At 41.5% G+C, this 10,346-nt stretch overlaps 1 long non-coding RNA gene across 2 annotated transcripts in view; it reads left to right on the forward strand.

The window, feature by feature from the left end:
• The window catches only part of LOC119257973 (uncharacterized), a 100,262-nt gene that overhangs the window by 16,499 nt on the left and 73,417 nt on the right, over positions 1–10,346 (forward strand). For both annotated transcript variants that reach the window (XR_008554027.1, XR_005128147.1), the window contains exon 2: positions 992–1,087. This is a non-coding gene — a long non-coding RNA (uncharacterized LOC119257973). The remainder of the gene's footprint in view (positions 1–991; positions 1,088–10,346) is intronic.

Genomic DNA, 10,346 nt, shown 5'->3' on the forward strand with positions numbered 1-10,346 from the left:
ATTGCCAAAGTGTGAACATTCTAAGAGTTGTGATTCCCACAAATTTTTCATATTTATTCTTCCCTCTTGATGACTGTCAATTATAACTTTATGACTGTGTATTTCTTAGTCTTTAATATAGAGCCTGAGTTCAATTTAGACTTCTTGAATGATTGTGAGCCAAGAATCTATCTGTAGGTGAGAGGTCCTACAGTGCTGCTAAATCTCCTGCAGAAATGCTCTCCTTTGCTTTTCTCTTTCTGACCACAATTTCAAATACGTGGGGGTTGCTACTGTCCCCTTTACTGCCTCCCACTCTTCAACCTGGCTCTGAGCTCAGCCCTAGCATCATCTTTCATCTAGTCACCCCCAAAATTTGTTTCCTCATTTGTAAACTGGACCAGATAATCCTGCTTCCAGTTGTTTTGAAAATTAACTTAGGTGACAGGTGGAAAGCATTAGTTTTATAATTGTTATTCATTGACTTCATAAGATTCCACTATGCCTATCTATCATCTGTCTAGTGAGAAGGTTCACCAAGATCTGACAAGATGAATTTCTTCCTCATCTATATTGCTAACTTTATTCCTTAATCCTCGTTTTCTAAGAGCCCTTTATTGGTAGACACGTTGCCATCATAGGGACTAGAAATTTAGCACATCACCATTAACATGACAGAATCTTCTGAAGATTGGATAGAAATGGCCCCATGAGTCCTCTGAGGAAGGAACTCCTTCCGCTTTACTTGTCTGCTAATTAATCTGTACTCATTAAGCTTAACTTTGTATTTCTTGGAAAGAGGGGATCATCATGACTATGTCAGTAAAGAAGAGTGAGTGAGGTAATTAGTTCAATAACTGTTCATTAAGCACTAACCATGTGCAGCTCCTGGGAGAGGCCTGGGAACACAGGCCCTTGTCCAGAAGCAGTTCACAAAACTGTCCTGTTGACACCAAAGACCTTTTCTGTGAAAGCACGTCACATTTATGCCACCATTTCTTCTCCTTTTCAGGTCTTACAAGCTGCAGGTGCCTGAAATGCCTCATGGTTGCCTTCTGTGTTCAGTACGGCTGACAGTTTATGTGCTGGATGGGCCTGAATATATGGTGTAAGTAGAGTAAATGAAGCATTTGTCAAGCATCTTTTTAAATGCAGTGTTTAGCAACTTCTTGCTATATGAAAAGTGTTCCATAAACATTTAATTATTGAAAAGAATTTTCAAGTCGTTAGGGTACCATTCAATTTCAAAATACTCAGAAATTGAGGTTTGGGTGCAGCAGATGGATGTGCATCTGGTATCCCTGGGAATAAGGAGGAGCCATGCCTGGGAACTGAGACTGATACCTGAGAATGTTCTAGTCATTGGGAACTCAGAATCAGTCTCAGGGCAAGACAGTGTTCAGCTTGGTGGCTGAAACATTTATAATAATAATTTAATTTTTATTTATTATTTATTTATAATAATTTAATTTTTATTTATTATAGAAAGAGTACATGTGTTCATTTTTTTAAAAAAAGATTTATTTATTTACAAAAGCACTGGGTACAGTCAGAAGCGCGGGAGGGTGAGAGAATTCACCAGAGCCAGAGCGGGGAGCAGAGCAGGCAGAAGGACCGAAGTACACTGCTGAGGGGAGCAGCGGGCGGCAGGAGAGGTCTGTGCGCCATGCGGGACCCTCCTCTGGTGGCCGGGGAGCAGCCGGGGATCGAACCGGTGCTGCAGAGGCTGCTGGCAGCTTCGCAACCCAGCACTCAACCGCTGCGCCACCAGGGGAGGCCCACGTGTTCATTTTTAATCAATGCTAAGATATAGGGGATAAAACCTCCCCTATAATCTCATGCCCCCAAAGATACTGCATAGTGGTAGTTTCATGTACATCAGCAGACTTTTTACAATGAATATAGCTGTGAGCAATTCTTTTCCTCCTACTCTCTCTTAAATCCACTCCAATAAGCTTCACAAGCTACCTCTATTCCACAAAACTGCTCTTGTCCAGGCCACCCATGACCTCTACTTGGCATAATCCAAGGGGTAATTCTCAACTCTCGCCTAATTGACCCATAATATCTGCTGTGATGAAGGTCTTTACGTCAGTGTGTAGATGCTGGGACCCCCAAACTTGCACATCTTAAAGGGGTTCTGCTATCCACTGCATAAAGACAAAGCATGCTCTTAGTGTGTAAGAATTTTAATATATGAGTGTGCATAGAGAGAAAAAGAGAAACATTATATTTTCCCCGTGAAAACTACTCGTCCCATCAAAAGTTACTCATCTTCTCATGGGTAAACAGGGTCAGCCCAAAGAGGGGTCACTGAGCCCAAAAGCTTGCCACAGTCTAAGGTACCTTCGGTGGGAACCATAGGAAAGGGACGGAGGGGCCAGGCAAGTCTGGAAAGAAAGGAGGAAAATCAAAATGCAAATCAGTAAAGGCTGCCATTGTCAGGCTCCCCACAAGTCTCTCACCCATGTACTTCTTCCATATCCCCGTATTCCCTGGAGCATGTCCAAGGCTGAGGAGAGCAAGTGTGCCCTCCTGCATGTCCCTGCTCTGTGTGTCCCTCTGGTGTGTTTGCCCCTCTGCTCTGTTTTTCTTCCAAGTGTCTCTGCAAGGGTCTGTCCTCCAAGTGCTCTAAATCTCCAGCTGGCCCCTCAGCTCTGCCCCTCCTAAGGTGGGCCAGGGAGCACAGAACCTCCCTGTAGGGTAAATGATTTTTAGGCTTTTCTGCCCTCTGCCATTGGGCTTGTCCTGCCTGATAGGGCATCATTTATTACATTGTTATAAGTTGTGTTGTTTGCTTCTGTGGGCCATGAATGCAGTATTGGGCTATTAGCCAAGAGAGGCAGAGGCAAGAGAGAGAGGCAGGAGAGAGAAGGGGAGAAAGACGCCCAGAGTGAAGACTTGCTGGGGCTTGGGGGCTTGGAGGCCTATCCGCCTCCTGCCCCCCCTCCCCCCAAACCCCCTCTCCCCAAACCCCCTCTTCCCCCCATCACCACCCCCACTTCTCCCCAAGGGCACCCCTCTGCCATGTACCTGGTTGCTGCACTACATCCAGAAGCTCAACAAAAGCCTGAGAAAGCCATCGAGAGCTCCAGGACTCTCCTTTACCTGCTCTTCTGGAATCATAGAACCAGCTCTGTGCCCTTCCTGGCACGACACTCCCCCATTTATGGAGATTACTCTCTAACATTTAAGAATATTTCTTTCTTTTTTTAATCAACTTAAAAAACACTTTACTTAAAGCATCTTGTCTTAATGAAGTTGTTAACATTCTTGCGTGTGTTGTAAAAGCATGTTATACATAATGTCCTAAATTTTTTCAGATGTCTAACCAAACTCTGCACTGTCAAACATCAGGCCCTCGGTCTTGTCTAACACTTAGAGTATTTCTTGAAGGTAAATTCTTGGAACTAAATTTGCCAAGTCTATATGTGTGCCGGTCCAGTCTTCATCCTTACCTTCTTTTCTTCTTTCTTTCACAGATTATTTTTGCTGTGTATTGTGTTTTTGGAAGGGTGGTGGTTAGGCATCTAGGGAATTCCAGACGCCCTGCTATTTCACTGCTGCCTCCCCAGATGGTTCAGATGGGGTTCAAGGAACCTTGGAAAAGAAAACCCTGTAGGAAATCTCTTTGGGCTGAGGCTGCCAGATGGCGTCAGTGCCATGAGCATGGAAAGCATCAAAAGATCTGAACTTCAAATCCAGTTCCAATATTTCTGAAATGTAGCGCGAAGTGTGTTTATTTTTTCTTTACTTAGTTTCTCCTTTAAATGTAAAATCATTAAGAACTCCATTAGAAGTAATTAGCTTCTAATTTTGATTGCTATTTCAGTGACTCCAGTGAACACTTTATTGAAGTGTCCAGGCAATCTAGCGATTTAAATACGTGTTACTGCAATTATGACCAGATTTTCTGTTAGCTCTTACGTTTTCAATTTCAGTTATAAGTTCCAGATAAAAAGACATGACACAATTTATAAATTGTACATGAAATAAATGGGAGTAAAAAAAAAATCTGAAAGTAGGAATAGGAGAGAAAAGCAGATTAGCCAAGTGTTGTGGGACAGAGTTGGGTGCAGGCTGGAGGTGCAGGGGTGAAAGAATTCGCCAGAGACAGTGGAGAACAGAAGAGGTGGGTTTACTGAAATATACTGCTAAGGGAAGCAGCAGGCAAGGCAGAGAGGACTGCTGCATTCAGGGAGGGTCCCGAGGTTCTATTTATATTCACGGATTTGGTAAGGATTGCTAGTCTCAGGTGGGTCCCCACTGATGATCTGAATTTGCATAATGGGTCATCAGATTAAAAGATCGTGGACGGCTTAATGGCCCAAGTTTTCCAGGGCAGTGCCATTTACTTCCTTTATCCATTTAAACCTTCCAAAACTGCCTGCTAAGCAACGAATGGTGGCTTGCTTCTTAAATTGAGTAATGATACCAGGACACCAGGTCAAGCTAAAAAAAGACAAGAGTTACATATGCGAATTAGAGAATAGGAGTCATGGAATGCTTTTTTCACCTTGGATTTAGTAAGTAGTGTTCTTATAGGCAGTTTTCATTTAAAAGTGGTTTTGTTTTCTTTCCTTAAATACCTGCACAAATTATCCCTCACTTTTTTCATGCTTTCCTGATCACTCCCATCAAAATAGAAGGTCCTGTCTCCAGACTTCCAAGTGGTCTCCCGGAATCTGCCTTTATTCTATTCTGATTCCTTTTCCATGCTGGTGTTGTTGGGGTTCAGATGATGGAGTTTTGTACGTGGGATTCTTGGGTCCCTCTGAGAAAGGGCTCAGCAGAACTTCCCATTCATCAGCACATGGCAAGTTTATTAAGGAGAAGAGAAAAAGGAAAAAGAGACACCTGCATAGGTGGGCACTTAAAAGTCAAGAACGGTATTTTGCCCAAGCAAGGGTTATTCTTTGATAATAGTTTTGGATGCAATTATTGTGGAAATTATCGCCTTGGGGTTAGATTGGGTTGGTCTTCCATGATTGATAATCCTCTCTGCCCCCACCTCTGGCTGATAATCTTTTCCGACCTCACCTCCGATTCCTGGAAACTTCCATAGCCCAGTTTAGTTTAAGATTCATTAATCATCCCTACCCTCACCTCTGTCCTTATGAGATCGTCCACCCAAATTTTTCTACTCTAAGGTTCCATCAGTGTCAGAGTAACCAAGTCAATTCTTGCTGCTCTTCTGCTTAAAACCCTTCAAATACCTTCCGGTTTCAATCAGAATAAATCAGTCTCACGTGGCCTGTGAGACCTTCCCCTCACCCCACCTCTCTGACTTTTTTGGCCTTTACCACTTTCCTTTAGTTGTATATAGACTGAATTCTCTCTCCCCCACATTCATATGTTGAGGTCCTCTCCCCCAGATCCTCAGAGTGTGGCTGCATTCGGAGACACGGTCTTTAAGGAGGGAGTGAAGTAAAATGAAGTCATTAGGGCAGAACTTTATCCAACTCGCTTGGAGTGACTGTGTTCTTACAAGGCAAAGAAATCAGGACTCAGCAATATCAGAGGAAATCCATGTAAAGACACGGGAGAAGGTAACCATCTCCCAAACAAGGAGAGACGCCCCAGGAGAAACCGGCTCTGACACCTGGGTCTCTGCTTCCAGCCTCCAGAGCTGTGAGAAAATACATTCCGGTTGCTTAAGTCACACAGGCTGAGGTGCTTTGTCATGGCACCTGAGCAATCTAATGCACCTTTGTTTACTCTCTCACCACTCTACAGTTCTTCACACAGGCCAGGTGTGCTCCTTGTCAGGGGCTGCGTCCCTCACCGCTGAATTCTGCTCTCTGCTCACATGTCACCAGCTAGGGGGTTTCTCAGAGCCCTCTATGGAAAATAGCACCCCTTCTCTATCATTTCTTCTCCTATGCTGTATTATTTTCTTTGTAGCTCATATTGATGCCGGCGTGTGTAACAACTGCTGCCGCTTTACCACGAGTTCTTGTCTCGCGAAACCGTGGAAAGGAATTCACAGACTTTTTGGAGTAAGTAAGCAGAGAGAGACAAATCTTGTCTTTGAAAGAAGAGTTTATTTAGGAAGAAAAGAGACAAAGAAGAAGGACTCCCAGGTATAAGGTACCTGGGAGGGGCCGAGATGAGCCGGTACGGGATATTAGTTTAGGAATATATACTTTCTCTCTCTCATTATGTTAAAATTTCAGTCTCTCTTCCTGATTGGCTAACTCCCAGAGGGTACTAAGTGGGGGAATTTCACATTCCTTATCTGACAGCTTTTTTCTTTCCCCATTTGTTTTGCTTATCACTTTATCTTTATGGTCTAGTCCTCCAGGTGAGCATCTCTACACTTTATCTTATCACCTGAAGAAAACCAGGACCATCCTTAACAATATTGTCCGTGGTCCTAGGATCCTAGGATGTTTGTTTTCCCCCTATTGTTAACAATGGTCCTGGGATGTTTGTTTTTCCCAGTGGAATTGGTTACATTCCCTTGGTTGTCCTTATCTCTGAAGCCTCCCTAAATTCTTCAGAGGTCCCCTCCTGCACTGTCCCTAAAACTGCCTAATAACCCTAGCTTGCCCTGTGTCTCATTATCACTAAGTAAATAGCTTAGTTAATATATTTCTTTATTGGCTGTCTTCCTTTATCCTTTATCTCATGTGAAAGCTTCATGAGGCTAAGAATTTTTGTTGTTGAGAGCTATATGTTGAGAGCTGAAGGTAGTGAGCACTCAATAAATATTTGCTTACTGAATGAGTAAAATGGATAAATGAAACTTGAAATCCTGAAACATAAAAGTAGGGTAACTGTAAGGGTATGCTAATCAATGCATGGCTTTTGAAAAATGGCATTCTTTTATAGTTACAGCTGGGTTCCAGGAAAGGAGTTAGGGCTCTTGGCTTTGGGAACTTAAAATCTTAGCAGATATAATGCTCAGTGAAATAAGTCAGAAGGAAAAAAGAAAAATACCGGATGGTTTCATGTACAGTGGGAATATAGGGGATCAAGGAAAAAAATAATGATAACAAAAAACCCCACAACAAAACAAAACAAAACAAAACAAAACAAAACAAAATAAACAGGCAACTATAAATCAGAGACATTCTGCAGGGGAGGGGGAGGGAGAGGGATCACAACAGGGGAGGGAAGAACACAAGGGACTAGGGTGATGGTGCACAGGTGAATTGGTGGTGGGAATTCTATGGGGACTACACCTGAGAAAAGAAAGCAAACATTGTAAGAAAAAAATAAATAAATAGATTAAAAAAAAGTAAAGCAAAAAAAATCTTAACAAACATGTATCACCTGTTAAAATTAGATATTTGGTAGATATTTGATTTTCATTAAGATGTTTAGATTCTCCAAAAATTTTAATTAAACCCATTTTTGATTTAAAAAAATTGCTACCCACTGAAGATTTAATTAGCATTTGAAAAGCAATGTGAAGAGGTACCATACCAAAGGAGCTTTATAGGGAAAGCATGAAAGACTCTTCTAAGGAGGGCAGGAAATTCCCCAAGTGCAATTTTTCACATTTAAATCAAAAGAAGACCATGCCAAGTGAGAACTATTCCATTCTAGGACAAGTTGAAATATCCATATGGAGTCCCAACAGGACAAATGCTCCAGATGCGTCATCACACATGAGTGGTGACCTTGCTGCCACTGAAGATACACAGACAAACCATAGGAAATTGAACCTGTGCAGTATTTGATCAGGTCAAATTGATTATCAGTGTTTGGATGTGGCTGAATATAAGTTTCCATTTGATTTCCCATGGCAGGGGGACAACTGCCATGTAATGGGAAATCACATATATAGATATGTAATTATATACTAGAGTCATTATACATGTGTATATATACACACATTACCATTGCCTCTAGGAACCTCTGCTTGTCCAGCTGAAAAGTGTTTCTAGTTTGCTAATAGTATTAAAAATAAATGTATTTTTCTAATGATGAATCACATTACAGAATATTTTGAAAATGAAGAAAAAATTGTCCAATTATTGCCTTTTTAGTAGATATCTTAGTCATGACATAGTTGTAGTTAATACTACACATACTAGAAGAGTATGTGTACATTTTTACACCCTGACTTTTCACTTCGGATTCTAGTCCTTTTGCCATAATGCTTCATGAAATGAATGATACTGTTTCATATTGATATTTTAGTGGAAGTTTGTGCCTGATATCCTCCAGATTTTGCCCCACGCACATTTCTCCCTTGAGATACTGTCTTCCTTTGCTGTAATAAATTACTTCTGTGAATACAACTTCTGGGCTCCCTTAAGTCCTGCGAGAGACCCATGTATCCTGAGTGTGGTCTTGGAGACCTGACACCCCTGGCCTGGTTAGCTTCGGTTGCAGATAATGGAAACTACTCTAAAATGGAAACTTTACTGATTTTTAGCAAAAAGTGTTTACTATCAACTCTTTTGTGGTTTCCAAAATTGTGGGGATGGAAGAAAAAGCAGGCGGGACTTCCAGGAACCATTTCTAGCCCCATATTTCACTGCTTCTGCCATAAACCATCAAATCAAAAACCCTTCTGGTGAAAAAGTCGTGCTGCCTTAGCTGTGCTGGCAGTGGATGGGCACCTGGCACCTCACCTTGCTCTCCTGTGAACCTGGTTCTGAATCTAGGCATTTGCATGACAACATTTGCATGACAACATCCAGCTCCTGAAAATGGAGCTGGAGGGCATCTGGAAATGTTGCATTTTACTTCTACCGCCACTAAGGGGAAGTTAGAATTTCTGCTAATCCTCAGGATTTATGCTTTGTGTTTAGAAGGTATAAAGACAGTACCGCTCCTGATACACACTGCCAAACAGCTTGCCCAAAGTTGGAAAAACTCACAGTGGTAACAAGTAGGACTCGGGTTTTCTAATAAATTATTATGAGGTTTTCCTTCAACATCTGAGGAAAAATAATTTTACTGGACAAAAGTGAATATTGAGTTTCAAGGGCATCCTACTTATCCAAAATGTGTTCTGTCCCTCTGTCTACCTTTCTCAGTCTTTGTTTTCCTTTGAACAAACATCTTCCTATAGATTGGGTTGGGGTAACCCCCTGCTTGAAAGCTGGGTACTCTAAATCAACTTATAATCCAACTGCTGAACACTGGGGATTTAAAAACAAACACAAAAAAACGAGGCACTCATTTAGATAGTGCTGGTCTGGCAATTCTGGTTTATTATTGAAAGCTATTGAAAAAGTGGGAGACTTATTTTACTTTACTTACACTTTCATAAATTTCTCTGAAGTACACTTTCCTGTTTCTTCTCACTTAGTGGGATGTTTGGTTCCTTGTCTCAATCCTCTTTTAAGGCCCTGCAGCTCTAAATTCTCTGAAATAACTACTACTAATTTAAACAATAGGGATTTTGGTTTGGAGCTGATTTAAGCTTTGAGGTGAGACTTTTGCTTAGGAACTTTAGCTGCTGGACAGAGTAACATCTTATCAAGACCAGGAAAATAAGAACTATAAATGACAATGACATAAGCTTCCTCATTCCTTAAGGAAACTTATAACTTCACAATTAGGGCTTTTGGAACACTGTGGTAATTTTTACCCAGCAATACAAAATCCATGAGGGATGTTTATGATACAGTTATAATGAGATCCGATACATTTACATATTACATGTGTATATGTAGAAAACCATCTAAAAGAAAGAATGATAAATGTGCATGGTAGTTATCACTTGGGGGGTGAGCTATTGAGGCATTTATTTTATTCCTTATACTTTCGGGATTGTTTGAAAATTTTAACATATGTTACATTACTAATCATATGGGAAAATAAAGATATTAAAAGGTAATAAAGAAAATTATTAAAAATTTACATTTTAAATACAGTAAGGGCCTCCCTGGTGGTCTAGGGGTTAGTCTCAGTGCTATCACAGCCATGGCCTGAGTTCGATCCCTGGCCAGGGAGCTGACCCACATATGGTGCAGCAGACCTCTCCTGTTTCACCCACTGCTCCCCTTAGCAGTGTATCTCAGCATACTTTTGGTCACAAAAGTATCACCAAAGCTCCAGAACACTGTTGATGGTCAACAATCATTTGTATTCATTTGTTCATTTTCCAACCCACTTGTTCTAACTCTGGGGGTCAACCCTTGACAGGTCACCCTCCCTTCACAGGATGCACTCACACCCACATCCAGTCCCTCACACTGGGACAATTGGTATACGACAGTGAGCAGCCTCACATGCACATCTTTGGGATATGGGAAGAAACTGGAGTCTGGGAAGAAAATCCACACAGATAGGGAGAGAACATTAAACTCCACATAACACAGGGGCTCCAATTTCTCATCAACAGTGTAGTGAAATGTCATTGAATGAAGTGTTATTTGAGTACCTGCTGTGCCCTCAAGAGG

This window comes from Talpa occidentalis, unplaced genomic scaffold, assembly GCF_014898055.3.
Source record: "Talpa occidentalis isolate TD23 unplaced genomic scaffold, MPIMG_talOcc4v2.1 talOcc4.4, whole genome shotgun sequence".
NCBI lineage: Eukaryota > Metazoa > Chordata > Mammalia > Eulipotyphla > Talpidae > Talpa > Talpa occidentalis.